Source organism: Stegodyphus dumicola, chromosome 3 (assembly GCF_044657685.1).
Source record: "Stegodyphus dumicola isolate Sdum_Otavi_A_Nest chromosome 3, ASM4465768v1".
In the NCBI taxonomy this organism is placed as follows: Eukaryota; Metazoa; Arthropoda; class Arachnida; order Araneae; family Eresidae; genus Stegodyphus; species Stegodyphus dumicola.
The window spans coordinates 250401167-250414532 of record NC_140770.1 but is presented as its reverse complement, the minus strand read 5'-3'; the positions used below and the strand labels follow the sequence as shown (position 1 = coordinate 250414532).

At 37.5% G+C, this 13366-nt stretch overlaps 1 protein-coding gene across 9 annotated transcripts in view; it reads left to right on the top strand.

The window, feature by feature from the left end:
- LOC118188210 (mitochondrial glutathione transporter SLC25A40-like) overlaps positions 1–13366 on the top strand; it is a 92064-nt gene that overhangs the window by 19204 nt on the left and 59494 nt on the right. The gene's annotated exons all lie outside the window — the stretch shown is intronic.

Genomic DNA, 13366 nt, shown 5'->3' with positions numbered 1-13366 from the left:
TATTTTATTTGGCTTATAATTCCTTACTAAATGTAGTATTTCATCTCGATGTACTCCGTCTTTGATATGATTTAAATCAAATTCCTCATCATTATAATTCGCTTCTGATAGCAAAGAAAGTGACAGAGGTTATTGAAAATGAAACAATTTCGATTGACAAATTAGTCAGTATTCTCGACACAGCAATTATAGGACTTGAACAGCGGAACTTTGTAACGAAGAAGAAATTATGTCTGTTTATAGAATTAAAGAGACTGTATTATCACATAAAAAATGAAGCAACTTAAACAACTTACATTGAAAGAAATGTTTAATAAAGTAAACAAATAAATATTAAGCTTTTTTTTTTTTTTGTAAATTTTGATACCCTTTAGATCATAATTGTTCTTTATTTCATAAATTACAGTTTCATATTTTTAATTTTATAATTTCTGCATGCCATCTTACCAGATTTAAACTGATGATCTATAATCCGGAATCGGCGAAGTCCCGACGAGTCCGGATTAACGACTTTTGACTGTACATTTTTTCCTGCATGTGCAGAAATGTAGTTTATCATTTTGTACTTCTGTGTTTGGTTTATTTAATTATGGCAAAGCATACTAGGGTTATCTGCCTAAGGGGAGTGATGCCTTCGTGGAGGGCTTTCTAAAGGAAACTGTCTCATATACACGTTACCATGGAGGTAGCAAAGGAAGGAGGGGCCAATCGACACTAGAAGTGAAGCACTGCTTTGAAGCTTAGGTCACCAGATGGGGTGTTCTTTGTTTACATTCAGAAGTTCGCTTGACAGGATTCTGATAGTATTTCGACACACGGCAGTTCCATACAAATCGAAAAAGGGACACTTTCGCATGAAAGAAACATTCATAGTGTGATGGATAATAGCAATTTGTATAGTTTAGTGACATTTACGCAAAAATCACATCTTGGTTATTTTTCGATAACTAACAACAGTGATTTTGATTATGAATTTGTTTTATAAAATTCTAAGCTGTTGAACTACCAAAAAAAAAAAAAAAAAAAAAAGATTTTAAGAAAAATGTTATGCTTAAAGAATGAAAAATACCTTACGGTACATTTAAAATTATATATGTCTTTCGATACCCTTGATAGAGTATTCGCTACTTTTATTTTATTTTCCAAACGCCAAAATGTTTTAAATAAAACAAATTTTTTTCACATCCATATATTATTGTTGCATATTATTGCAAAAACCATGTATCTGCCTTTGACAAAATACATAAATATTCATTAAATTATTTATAAATGTATTTGAAATGAAGAATTTATTCACTTATAAACAACTGTGAAAGTACTGTGAAGAAATCTAATTATTAAATGTATCTAATTTATAATAATTATAAATGTTATCTAAATATATAATATCCTTAATATTGAATTGTAAACATAAATTAAAATCCTGTTGAAAAATACATTATAAAACTATTTAAGCAAGAATTGTTCGTATTGGAAAGCAATCTGTTAAAAGGTATTGTAAAGCAAATGCTATGAGATGCGCACTTAAGAAAGTAATAAAGAGTTTTGGAATATGTATTGTTGAAATGAAGGGTAAAAAAAATCTGATAAGTATAATTAAAAGAATTATTCCCCTTACATTTTATAATAACTCAGTTACAAGTTTTGAATAATACTTTAAAAAAAAAAAAAAAAAAAAAAAAACTTATTTTATTCCCTTTCAGAAATGTTCAGAGAAAGTCAAGTTCTATTTAAAGTATTTCGCTAATTCCTAATAATTCTCTAATTTAAAATGAACCGAATAGAGCATTAATTATAAATTGACGTACATTTTTCGATTTAAAAGATGCCTCAGAAGCCAAAAATCATGTCATATTTAAGAAAGTATTTTAGGAAGAAGCTCTATAAATAGAAAAGAAATAATGCATAATTTTAATATTAATAATGCAATAAACTTTGATCTTAATTTTTGTACCTTAACCGAATAAAATTGAATTACCTTAATTTTTTTTCTAATGTAATTAACGAAAACTTTTGAAAATATTTCATTCAAATTAAACTCGCGCGATAGACTGAGCAAGTAAAGAGCAAGATCCATGCCTTTTTTTCTTTCCTTAAATAAAGAAGACCGGCTACATCGACTCCGGTCACTTCAAACACCAGAGCATCTCGAACTCGATCTTCAGGAAGAGGTGCTGGAACAGTCTCTATATTCTTAGCGCTATATCTTCTACAGCGAACACATTTCATAAGAACTTTATGTACTGTTTTTCTTCCTCTCAGGACCCAGAATTTCTGTCGAATATTGGCTAGTACGAATTGCACACCAGCGTGGAATAGTCACAAATGGTAATCTAAAATTAACCTATGAACTAAGTCATGATTTGAGGGCAATACAATTGGACAGAGAAAATTTTCTTCTTCTTCTCTTCTAGTAATCTTGGTCTTTAACCGAATAAGGCCATCTGAGTCAAAAAACTACAAAGGTTTCTAACTTTAAGTTAAATGCTTCTATCTGTATTATCTTGCATATTTTCTTTTCTACGGTTTCTATCTCAGGGACCGTAAGTTCTCCTGATTGTTTAAAATCTGGTCTTCTACAGTTGTTGGTAAATCTGCATATCCAAGCAGTTATTCTTAACATTTTATGGTAAGATGAATATTTATCAAAAAAAAAAAAAAATGTTCTACCCTTTGTGTATTTAGTGGAGAAATGACTGATTTCCTTTTTTCTGAATTCACTATTTCTGTGTCCGGTATTTTCCTTTGTCTAGGCCACTCTTCCTGGTTTTTCTTCAGCCAATCGGGGCCCTCCCTCCATCTAACTACTAAAAGTTGTTTGGCGGTGCAACCTCTTGATGGGAGGTCAGCTGGATTTTTTGTTCTAGCAATATGTTTCCACGTTTTTGGATCCGTCAGGTTCCTAATCTCCCTGACTCTGTTTTCCACAAAAACGGCCCAGACAATCTCTTCCCTTTGAATCCATGTCAGAACTGTTGTAGAATCCGTCCAAAAATGCGTTTCCACATTTTGCCATTGTAAACCATTTAAAATAGAAGAGCATAGTCTGGCACCTATCGTGGCAGCTATCAATTCTAGATGAGGGATCGTAATAGATTTCATGGGAGCTACTCTAGACTTCGATGCCAACAGATGAACTTCAGCTCCAGAATTCGTCACAGTTCTCAAAAAACTGCAGCAGCATATGCATTACTACTGGCATCACAGAATGTGTGATTGCTGCAGAACTCCCTATTGTCCTTGCTGAAATGTATCCAACGTAGGAGGGATATTTCTTTTAAGAGAAAAAGGCTTTTATACCAATTCACAAAATTTTGTTTTGTACTCTCGTCGACTTCAGTATCCCAAGAAATTCCTGTTTTCCATAGGTTCTGCAACAATATTTTAGGATACAAGAGAACAGGACTCACAATTCCAATAGGATCAAATATTTTGTGTGTTACAGCGAGAATTGTTCTCATCGTTATTATACCCATTTCAAAATCTTCTAGCCAATTCAGATTCAAAGTTAAATTATCTTTCTGAGAGTTCCATAACAGACCCAATACGGATGAAATAGTTTCCTGTTTCAAGTTATCTCCGTTATGTAACCTACCTCGAAGATTAAACTTTTCTTCATTTATTATTTCTCGAGATTTTTTGATGAACTGGATAATCTCGAATTCTTTGTCAAAACTGGCAACAACGTTATCTATGTAGAAGCTACGCAAGAGTTTAGCTATCATCTCTGTATCATATGAAGAATTTTTCATGTACTTTTGTAGATGGAATTCTATAACAGCTGTCAAAAGGAAAGGACTACTCTTAACCCCAAATACTACTCTAGTATGATGAAATATTTTCGTTTTCTTTTCTTCCACATCATTCCACCAGAAAAACCAAAGCCAGTCTCTGTCTTGAGGCTTTACACTGATCTGTAAGAAAGCCTTCTCAATGTCTGCTATAGCAGCAAACTAGCCTTCACGAAATCTCAACAAAAGAGAGGGAATTAGTTCTATCAAATTTGGTCCACACTCCAAACACTGATTTAGAGAAGGAGACGATTGTTTCCTCGCAGACACATCAAACACCGGTCGAATTGGTGTTGAGCTATTTTCTTTGATCACCGGTCTATGCGGTAAATAATGTCCATAGTCAACCGCTATATTTTCTTTAACTTCTTCGATCACTCCTAAGTTACACCAGTCATTAAAAACTGCATTGTATGAAGAAAATAAATTTTGAGATAGAAGTTTCTGGGTGGTAGATTGTAGGCGTTTCAAAGCTAAATCCTTGTGGGTGGAGAGTGGTATGTGATTCTTCGCCCACAGAAGTGCGACTTCATAACGCCCCTCTTCGTTTAGAGATACAGAATTTTCAAACTGCAATTTTACTTGCAAATCCCTTTCCTCTCTAGCCTTTTTTGTAACTGGATCTGTTTTTCCGATAACATCAAGCCTCCACAGTTCTGACAGCGTGGCATCAGAAGTATGTAAAGATAACGAAAGCATGGAAAAAGAATTTTCTATTTCATAATTGTCAGTGTTTGCTTTCCCCATGACTGTCCACCCAAGTCTTGTACTTACAGCAACTAATCTTCTCCAAGGAAGAGCTTCGATTTTACCTGTAAATAAATTTGCAGCAACATTTGCCCCTAACAACAAATGAATCTCTTGGGGATTCTCCTGGAATAATCTGCAATTTCCATTTTCAAAAACATCACTGACGTAAATTCCTCTTCTTCTAAGTTCCCTAATCCAGTGTATATTTTTTATTTTAGGGACCGAAGAACATATTTTTCTTTCATCCAATACACTGATTTCACAATTATACCGTTTATCTACGCTACCCAATTTTATTCTATAACGTTTATGTTTTTCCCAAACTTCTATGTCCCTCAGGGGGCTCACTTTTGTGAGTACGGGTGTGGCAATCCCGAGGTACCCTAGCCCTTCAGGGGATCATCTTCTTGGTGAGACGATTGTCACGATCCTGGAGCCCCAGTGATCTATCCTCTTTTCCGTCTCCTCTCCTCTTGGCTGGAACTTTTTCCCTTCCCTTCTCCCTTGTGATTTCTCTCTACAGAGTTTGGGGCTCGTCACGACAGGCTGGAACAGACCTTATTTCTAGTTTTCGAGTGGCGAGAAAACTGCCCACGTGTTTGCCGTGCGTGGAGACACGTGTCGCTGGAAAGGAGGGTCCTGGTAGTTGAGGGGCGAGGTACTGTCCCCAACACACTGCTTTGGCCTCTGCTTCAGCTAAACGGGAGGCACCTTAGTCGTCCTCACGGGTGTCAATCGGCTGGTCACTAGTCCTTGTGTCAGTGGCTTGGGGTCAAGCTCTCGGGAGTACCTGCTTTCGGGAAAGCCGACTGTGGGGCTTCAGTTTGCGTATAGGTCCGGCTAGCCCTAACACAGGAATCTGTGTTCCCTTGTTGGGCTCCGTGGTGGGCGGGGCCGTCGGACCCGAATCTTTTCTTTCTTAAATATGGCTTCTATGTTTCTTCTCAAATCAAATGAAAACGACCAAAGTATTGAAATTATTGATAAATCTCTTACTAAGAAAATACGTACCGATGCAAATGCCAAAGTAATCACTGATAATCCACGCTTCCTTGTAGTCTCGAGTCCCTCCGGTGAACTGCAAAAGATGTCCCCTTTCGTTGTAAGCAAATATATCCGTTCTTGCATAGGTGAACCAAAGAATATAAAGCGTCTCCATTCTGGAGACCTGCTTATAGATACTGTCTCGCCAACCCAATCTGCTTCCCTTTTGTCACAAACCAAACTTGGAAATGTAGCTATAACTGTGTCAGCGCATAAAACTCTGAATTATTGTAGAGGTGTGATCTCGGAAATCGACCTTCTGTGCGTTTCAGAAGAAGAGTTCGTTTCCGAGTTAGCTGACCAAAAGGTCTGTGGTGCTAGGCGGATCAAGATGCGTAAGGAAGGTCAGTTGACTGACACTAAACACGTGATCCTGACCTTCAACTCGCCTGATCTGCCGAAAAATATTAAGGCTGGATATCTTAACTGCCCCGTAAGGCCTTATATTCCAAACCCCATGCGATGCTTCCAGTGCCAGCGTTTTGGCCATTCCAAGATGTCCTGTCGTGGGACTGTGACGTGCGCTCGATGCTCGTCGGTTGGCCACGATAGCGAAAATTGCACCGCTGCAGCACTGTGTATAAATTGCAAGGGCAACCATCCAGCATTTTCTCGTTCCTGTCCGAAATGGAAATTAGAAAAGGAAGTGCAGACCATAAAAGTTTCCAGGAACATTTCGTATGCCGAAGCCAGAAGACAAGTTCAAAGCACACAGCCTATATCAAACAAATCATATGCCAATGCCGTGAAATCAACCCGCACAATAGCCACCCAAACTTCCATAAGTACACAGACTCCACCAAATAAAAACCAGCAGCCTGCAAGCAAGAACAAAGAAAATCCAACACATACCATACAAAATAAAGAAATAGCAATCCCGAGTAAACCCAAAACTGTGCCTCCAATAATAGAAACCAAAAATAGAAGTCCCAGCAATAGTTCTGCAAATAAAATTATTTCTGAATCTGCAGATTCAGACAGTATGGAAGTGGAAGACGGTCTAGAAGTTCCCGATCATCTGCTTCCGCGTAAAACTAAAAAGGAACACAAGAACAACAAACATCAATCATAATGGCCACCCTCGTCTCATGGAACTGTCGCGGTTTCCACCGAAATTTGCTCGACATCAAAGCTATAATCAATGTTCATCAACCTTTATGCTTCGCAATACAGGAAACAAATCTAAAACTGGAACAACAAGCAAAACTTCGGAGGTTTTCTTTCGTCAGGAAAGATAACATTGCAGGTGAGCGTGCCAGTGGAGGTGTAGGTCTCCTCACCTCACTCAAATGTGCCCTCAAATATCCCTCAAATGTGCTTTCTTTGACGACATCCCTCCAAGTTGTCGCTACTCAAACAAATTTTGATATTGTTGTTACAGTCGTTTCTCTGTATTTGCCTCCAAATGAGCATATTGATCAGCAAGATTTAAATGGTCTTTTAGAGCAGCTGCCTGAGCCTTTCATCATAATAGGAGATTTTAACGGCCATAGTCCGCTCTGGGGTAGTAAGGATACAAATTGCCGAGGAAGACAAATTGAGCAGATGATCGAAGATCATAGCCTTTGTCTCCTCAATAATGGGCAAGATACTTACTTCCATGAGCCTTCAAAAACATTCCATGCTCTCGACCTTGCCATCTGTTCACCATCTCTGTTGCCTTTTTGCACTTTTAATGTGGGTAAAGATCTTTACAACAGTGATCATTATCCCATTCTTGTGTCTCTTGCACGAAGAGGAGCAAACCCCATGTCGAGATCCCCTCGATTCATACTGGACAGGGCAGACTGGGAAATCTTCTCTTCCATTGCAGAGCTCACAGATGAAATGGTAGAAGATGCGCATATCGATGACGCTGTTGAAGCTGTTACTAATACTATTATTCAGGCAGCTATGCTCTCCATTCCTAGAACATCAGGAAAACTACTAAAATATTCAAAACCATGGTGGAATCGCGACTGTCATGAAGCACTGAAAAAACAGAAAAAAGCATGGGGTATTTTTCGTAGATATCCTACTCTGCGAAACCTCATAGCCTTTAAAAGAGCCAAAGCAAATGCACGAAAAGTAAGAAGGCAGAGCCAGAGGGATTCCTGGATTTCATATGTGTCGTCAATAACATCCTCCACGCCTAGCAAGCGGGTTTGGGAAAGAGTTCGAAAAGCATGCGGCATATATAAAGACCACTCACTTTCCTTTTTGGAAAAAGATGGCCGAGTGATTAGCTCCATAGAAGAAATTGCGAATACTATTGGTGAGACATTTGCTTCCGTTTCTTCCAGCAGAAACTATACACCTGCATTTCTTTCTATGAAGCAGCACTCTGAAATAAATCCCATCGCATTCAACTCTTCCAAATCTGAGCCTTACAATAGAGACTTTACTATGCTTGAATTAAGGAGTGCTTTATTGCAGACACATAGGTCTTCTCCGGGTCTTGATGGAGTGAATTATGAAATGCTAAAGCATCTGTCCTGTAAGTCACTGAATGCCCTTCTCACTCTTTACAATAGGGTGTGGAAGGAGCGTGCCTTTCCCAGTGCATGGAGGAGAGCTGTTGTCATTCCTATTCCTAAGCCAGGGAAAGATCCAAGGAATCCCTCCAACTATCGGCCAATTGCCCTTACGAGTTGCCTCTGCAAACTGTTTGAAAAGATGGTAAACAGCCGCCTAGTCTACTTCTTGGAAAAGAATAATATTATATCGCCTTATCAGAGCGGTTTTCGAAAGGGGAGAACGACCGTAGACAATATGCTTCTATTAGAGACATCTATTCGAAAAGCCTTTGTCAGAAGAAGTCACCTTGTCTCAATATTCTTCGACATTGAAAAAGCTTATGATAAGGCATGGAGATACGGTATACTCCGGGATCTTCACGAGAGTGGCTTGCGCGGCAACCTACCAATTTTCATTCAAAATTTCTTGAACACTAGAACTTTTCAAGTAAGAATTGGCTCTGTTTTTTCGGATGTTTTTGAACAGGAAGAGGGTGTGCCTCAAGGCTGTGTGCTCAGTGTAACCCTGTTTAGTTTAAAAATAAATTCTGTACTAAAAGAACTTCCTCCCACCATCTTGGGATCTCTATATGTTGATGATCTGCAGATTAGCTGTCGAGGAGCAGACATGAGATATGTAGAGAGGCAACTGCAGATGGCTCTGAATAAGATCCAAGAATGGTCAGACAAACAGGGATTTACATTTTCGAAACAGAAAACTGTGTGCGTGCACTTTTGTAGGAAGCGAGGTCTCCATCCTGAACCTGAGTTATATTTGAATGGTACAATTATTCCAGTTGCGCCTGAAGTAAAATTTTTAGGAGTGACGTTCGACCGAAAATTGACTTTCCTTCCCCATGTTTTAAACCTGAGAAAGAAGTGTCTAAAAACACTAAATATTTTAAAAGTGTTGGCGAACACCTCCTGGGGTGCAGAGCGTTGCTCCATGCTTCGCATTTACAGAGCGCTCGTCCGCTTTAAACTGGACTATGGCTCAGTTGTTTATGGATCCGCTCGGTCATCTGTTTTGTTAAAACTGGATCCTGTTCACCATCAAGGTCTGCGGATTTGTTCAGGAGCTTTCAGGACTTCTCCTGTGCAGAGCCTATATGTTGACTGTAACGAACCATCACTTTATCTGAGGCGTGAGCAATTGTCCCTTTTGCAATATTTTAATACTCTATCTCAATCTGAACATCCCAATAAGCTGTGCTTACTTGATAATGAGTGTAACACATTATTTGAAACACGTCCATCCTGTGTTCCTACTTTCCCTTTAAGAGTTCGCCCTGTCATTGAGAAACTCTCCCTCTCTGATATGCACCCCCAAGCAGTACAGAATTTTGAAATTCCACCTTGGGAAAATTCACGGATCCAGCTTCTTGATGTTTTTAAACATCACGTAAAGGCGAGCACTAACGAGATCGTTTACAGACAAATTTTCGCTGAGCACAGGCACAAATATAGCAGTTATCATCCGATATACACAGATGGATCAAAGTCAAATGATCATGTTGGGATGGCTTTTGTATTTGAAGATTACATTGAGAGCAGATGCCTGCACCATGCTTTCTCAGTCCTAACATCTGAACTATCTGCTATATATTATGGTCTTTTTTACATCTCAAAGCTCTGCCACAAAAAGTTCATAGTTTATACAGACTCGTATAGTGCTCTTAAATCCTTGGAAGCTTTTCCCAACACTCAGAATCCTGTGGTAGTGGATGTTCTCAAAATTCATAGAAATTTAACGATACGAGGATATGAAATCCTGTACTGCTGGGTTCCCGGGCATACGGGAATAAAGGAAAACGAGCTTGCAGACATCGTGGCAAAATCTGCTGTCGAACTGTCCAGTCGCCTTATCCCTTTTAGAGACATCTGCTGTGTCATCAAGGGAAAGATACGAAAAAAATGGCAGCAAATTTGGGATGTTCAGCATCACAACAAGTTGAGAAACGTCAAGCCTAGAATTGAGCATTGGGATTTTGCTGGAAATCGTAAAGAGGACGTTCTTTTGACTCGACTCAGAATTGGTCACACCAGAGTCACACATAGCTATCTTCTCAAAGCTGAAAATGAGCCTGTTTGTTTTAATTGTAATGTTTGTTTATCTGTTCGTCATATTTTAATTGAGTGTCCATGTTTTAATAGTCTTCGCCAGAAATATTTTAATAGCTATGACTTACCTCTCGACCGTTTAATCGGAAGAGAGGTCAATTCTAATTTATTTTATTATTTAAAAGAGATTGGCTTTTATTACCAAATGTAATTTGTTTTGAAGACTGTGTCTTGAGTGTTAATATGTGCTTTTAACTTGTTTTTATATGACTTCATCCTCTGGATTTGGTACATTTATCTACTTGTTTTTATTTATTGAATTTTAATGTCATCAATTGTAATCATCTCATCTTTTGTTTGGCGCGTCATAATCATCTCTGGTTTTTGCGCCATAATCACTCACTCACTCACTAACCCAAACTTCTATGCCACCGAAAAGTCTGTGGATTACACTTTGTTCACCTAAGCTTCTTAATTGTAACCTTTCTGCTGCATACCTGCTTATGTATGAGTTTTTACTTCCGGTGTCAATTATCACTCGAACAAATTAGTTATTCCCTCTTCCATATATGCGAACAACTAAAGTTCATCCTGCTTGATTTGAAAGTACTTTATTTTCTATCTCTTCGTCTTTTTTAATTTCCGAAACCTCGACAGAAGGATTTTGTTTATTACACATAATAGTTGCATGTTGTTTTATACAAACAGAAATTATTTTTGTTCTACAATTTCGCGCCAAATGGTGTGGTTTTAGGCATTTATAGCAAGCATATTTCTTTTTTAAAAATGTCCCTTTTTTTCATGTAATGATAAGCTGGAAACGAAACTACAGTCATAAATCTTGTGGAATTGATTACAGAAGACACAGTTCATATTTTCCTCCCTGCATTCGGATTTTGTAAACAAATCTGTAGCGGTCAGAATCTTTGGTTTATTATGTCTATTTGAGAGACCATATGCGCTTTTCATTGCAGGGGGGGAAGAAGACTGTCACCGATCGGATACTTTTTGCTGTTGCGAAACCGTTGACCTTGTGCGTTCGCGGGATGAAAGTTCTGCATGTAAAAATGACATTAAATCTTTTATGTTATAATCGGTGCCAACATTTTGCGTTCTATGAAATTCAAGCGTTAATTCTGAAGGCAATAACTTCAAAATCATCAGACACAGCAAAGAGCTGTAAGCTTCCGATACAACATCTAACGCTTCGAGACCTCTAATCTGTGTTTGTACTTTATCATACAAGTTACGAAATGTTTTTATGTCATTCGCATTCTTTAATGATTCAACATTCAGCAAATTATTCATGTGTGCATTAATAAGAATGCCTCTCCTTCCAAAACGGTCGTGTAAGATTTGAATTGCTGAATCATAATGTTTCGGCGATAACGGAAGTCCTTGAACGCAACTAGCAGCTTTTCCTCCTAAATATGCTTTCAGGTAATTAAATTTGTCTACTTTGTTCAATGATTCGTTATTATGTATTGAGGACTCAAAAGTATTCCAAAAAGTAAGCCATTGACTACTGTTCCCATAAATCGAAAGTTTTGGTAATTTAACATTGGATGTATCTTTTATATTTTGCTGAGTGTTTGGTGTATTTAAGTCATGATTAAATTCCTTAATCCGTTTCTTAAGCCTGAATTTCCATAACGTTATCTTCTCTCGATATTGTTCTGTAATTTTGAATTCATTTTCGAATTCATCTACACTCAGAATTGGTTCAACTTCTACATTGGCATTAGATAGTGTTTCGGCTTTAGCATTAAGCTGTTCTAACAATTCTTCGAGCTCATTAATATTACCTTCAGATTTATTTAATTCACTTTTGATTTTCTTAAATAGTTTTGTAACGGCAGTTCTTAAGATACTTCTTTTCTTTTTTAATTTATCTACTTCTGCCATTATATTTCTTAGATTCAAACACTTATACAAAAAATATATGTCTCATGAAAAAGAAATATTTAACTCTTACTTAGAAAACAAAATTATTCTTCTGCTGAATACTTCAAGAACAAGTATTAAAATCTTCAATTTTAATATTCAGCTTTTGAATTCACTTTATTAGAACTTTTCAAAAAAACCTGGTGTCCCTGTTCGGGCGCCATAAAAATGTTGCATCAGGTTCTTCTATTTACAGTAAAATTAATGTAAAGTTCCTTACCTGCTGCATCTTCAGTGTTCTCGATGTCAGGCTTCTAATAATCATGTTTTCCTGTAAGAGTTTCTATTAGAATTAACAGGCCATCTTGTCTTTTACTTATTTATTGAAATAAGACACTAATATACACTATTTACAAGGTAGGTGATAATTATTTTAAGACAGTACATTTTAATGTTTTTCTGAGTCTGAAGATTCGTCTTTACGCTCCTCAGAGCGGTTCCAGTCTAGCCTCGTTCTCAGAACTCAATTACAGAAAAAGTAAAGGAAGAGATGCCCGCCATCTAGTGGCAAGAATGTGATAACCTCACTGGTGTTTTGGTATAATCAAAAGACTGTTCTTCAATTTAAAAAAAAAAAAAAAAAAAAGGACGATGAAACAAATTCTCTGAGGATCAGCCCGCCCAGAAAAACGTGGGCTTCAGCCTAGTTCCTTCAACATATTCACTAGCCAAAAACACGAAGAGAACCCTTGTTGCACTCAGTCTGGTTCCTTCAGCTTTTATCCCAAGCCACGGGAAAGCTTAATTCACCTCCTTTTTTACTTTATGACATTTCTTTTTGGTGGAAAAACCTGCTCTTTTGCTTCTAGTGTAACAATTTTTAAAACCTTGGTAATGCTGAACTATGGGACGCCTCTAAATTCACTAGTGGTTCAAATTAACTATAAATTAATATTCACCCAATCAAACACTTATCTTGAACTCACTTTGTCAAATGAGAAAAAAGGTAATAATTTACCTCAATTTCTAAGAAAATTCTTACCCTGTTTCAAAAGTGACATACCCGTTCTTGTGCTAAATCTCAAGGAATGTAACTCTTACCATAAAGAGAAAAGTCAAAGTTGCAACATGTGTAGTGATAAACACAACAGAAAGTATTTGTTTCAGAAGAAAGCCGAAATTTTCCTCCTTCAATAAGCAATACACATGTTCAATTTGGAAGCAAAGGGGGGCGGCGGCAGCACAGCTGTTCCCTGGCCTATGACCCCAATTGGGTAGTCGCATGGGAAGGAACAAACACTCACTTTTTAGCTGTACAGTTCTTTTCGTTAACTTTTTAAG